This window comes from Ixodes scapularis, unplaced genomic scaffold, assembly GCF_016920785.2.
Source record: "Ixodes scapularis isolate PalLabHiFi unplaced genomic scaffold, ASM1692078v2 PGA_scaffold3__209_contigs__length_174095766, whole genome shotgun sequence".
NCBI classification, from domain to species: domain Eukaryota; kingdom Metazoa; phylum Arthropoda; class Arachnida; order Ixodida; family Ixodidae; genus Ixodes; species Ixodes scapularis.
In genome coordinates, this window is record NW_024609868.1 from 27,119,673 (window position 1) to 27,122,489 (window position 2,817).

The 2,817-nt window shown below is 43.1% G+C and overlaps 1 non-coding gene across 1 annotated transcript; it reads right to left on the bottom strand.

Moving 5' to 3' along the window:
* Nucleotides 1-2,087: 2,087 nt before the first annotated feature.
* Nucleotides 2,088-2,163, bottom strand: Trnat-ggu. The gene has a single exon. It is a non-coding gene; the product is annotated as a tRNA-Thr (tRNA).
* Between the last annotated feature and the right edge of the window lie 654 nt (nt 2,164-2,817).

Below are 2,817 nucleotides of genomic sequence, written 5' to 3' on the forward strand. Positions count from 1 at the left end.
GTGGCTGCTTGTTCAAATTGCGAGTTGAGGAGGGGATCGACAGCTGTCTCCTTTTTTTATTTTTTCTGCATCTGCTATTGGGCGGAGGGGAAAACTAATGGATGTTTTCGCAAGCTATCAACGTCAGGGGTTACTTCTGAACAGTATTTACTGACAATACAAAACAGATGTTGCACGACCAATTTTACATAATTGAGGTACCCAAACATTTTTTCGTTGTTGCTGACACTGCATCCGAAAGATGTCCCCGCGAACAGAAGTATTGAAATGACTAAATGCGACTTATTAATATGACGTTACATAGAACTACATGTGTGTATGGAAGGAATACCTAAAGGAAAGATTTAAGTGACCTCTGAGGGACAGCCGAACGTAGGCAGTCGCTGTAAGTCTCACATGAGTGTCGTTCTCAAGTTATTGCTTAAGTTTCGACCCCTTCTGTATTTTGCTTAAAGGAGCTATAAAACGATGTATATGCATCACTAAATACTACTCAGGATCAGTCCTTAACGTTAATAACTGATTGGACTTGGCTTTTCTCTTTTTTGATATTGATTTGCATTTTGATTTGCCACTCTGTGTTTCTATAAAAATAGGCTGAAAAAAAACTATCTGAAAACTTCCGTGACGTTTTGCAAATTTCCTTGCTTTTAGCTCAGTTGTGTCGTCATCATATACATATATATTGTGAAGCCTATTTCGTAAACCATATTTCATGATATATATGGCCACGAGGTGTTCATTTCATAATTTTATGTGATGCAATTAATTCCTTAGTTCAAGCACACAATCACGATTTCACTTTTAATACTGCGACACAAAGTTGTGCCAATCAAGGGTATTTTAGGCGACCTACCACACTTCGCGATAACATTTTATACCGTGTAACTAGATCAGCCTGAACTTTAGAACTTTACTTTAACATAAAAAAAAGGACAGGAAAGTACAGTATAATCCTAAATTTCAAGCTGATCTATTTACAGGTATGTACCCACAAGCTCAACTCTTTACTGTTGTACTTTAACATTCGGATTCAGTTAAAATATATGTGACATGTAAAAAAAGGGATGTTGAGGCGTATAAACACGACGTTATGTAGGTTAATGTAGATTTTCTTCTACTCTTGCGTCGAAATTAAATAACTGAATTTCATATTTTTGGTACCTAAGAACACAAATAAATTGCACGGGCGATCGAAGAAACTATATAGTTTAGCGTCTTACGGCGTAAATGGTCTACATTGTAAGAACAACGCGGAAAATATATTTTTAATTTAGCAATTCAAACCGGTTCGAACCGGTTCGAACCGGTTCGAACCGGTTTGAACCGTTATGTTTTGCTCCCCGGAACTGAACCGGAACCGAGCGGAAAGCCGTGAACCCGAACCGGAACCGAACCGATAAAAATTTCGGTTCGACACTCTGGTACAAACTAGCCCATTTATCTATTCTTCTTCTTTCGTTCCTTGGGCTACCGCTTCTTTTCTCGTCGGGTTTGAAAACCATGTTTCGGGTCCTCGCCGCTGCAAAAGCTGTGCGCTGAAAACCAGACTCCCCGAGAAATGCTCTGTGCTACCCCATCCTTTCGTTCCAAATTTGCGACTGGGCACTCTATGACTCTGTCGTCGAACTGCCAGGCTTTGTGAGTGTAGAGGAGGCTATGGTTGAACGCCAAGTGAGATCGGTGTAATGTATGCGGAGAGAAAGTCGGTCTGCTTCTTGCGCAAGAGTTGCGGCGAATCACAATGACGGCGAGCTCTGATTTGGTCTGATTGAAAGGATTGCGGGTAGACCTCAATGCTAGATGACTTGAGATCTACCCACTATTTGTTTAAGACAACCAATAAGAACTCGGCGTTCTGACATCATCGCAACCCGTGTGCAAGAAGCCGATGAACTTGCGCTCCGCATAGCGTTAAGAGAGCGTTAAGAATAGAGCCTTGATTATAATACGATTAAATGCGAAGGTGCAAGCGAGCTGGACAAGAATGACGAAAATAATCCCTGGAGAAGGGGAACAAGAGGGACAAGGGACAAGCACAAATCTCTAAACACAGCTAGGTGACCGGTGAGCGACCGAAAAAAATCCGCCTGGTCCGGGTGGTATCGAACCCGGGACCTCTCCATTACCGGTGGAGCGCTCTACCAACTGAGCTAACCAGGGGTTAGCTCAGTTGCCGGACCAGGCGGTTTTTTTTCGGTCGCGCACCAGCCACCTAGCTGTGTTTGGAGGTTTGTGTTTGTCCTTTGTCCCTCTTGTTCCCCTTCTCCAGGGATTATTTTCGTCATTCTTGTCCAGCTCGCTTGCAACCTTGCATTTAATTGCATTAAAATCATAACCTTAAAGTGCAGGCTTTACCCTTGTTGGTGTTAGACTGGTGGCAGCTGATGAAACTCGTTTGCTCTACTGACGTCTAACCCCTGGTTAACTCAGCTGGTAGAGCGCTCCACCTGTAATGGAGAGGTCCCCAGTTCGATACCCGGACCAGGCGGATTTTTCGGTCGCGCACCAGCCACCTAGATGTGTTTGGAGATTTGTGTGTGTCCCTTGTTCCCCTTCTCCAGGGACTATTTTTGTCAAGAATAGAGCCTTCGTTTTGGGAAGACGTGGATACGCTTAGGGTAGGCTGTCGTATCTTGTTTTTAGGTTGGCGCCGCAACTTCTCGTACCCGATGCCGAATGCACACAAGCACGGATAAACAAAACAAAATAAGCTGAACCAAAATGAAGCTGTTTCACCAGTCGTGAGGAAGACCTTGATACCGAAGAAAACCGTCACTTGCTCTAAACTAGAAAAAAAATTAAAAATAAAAACAA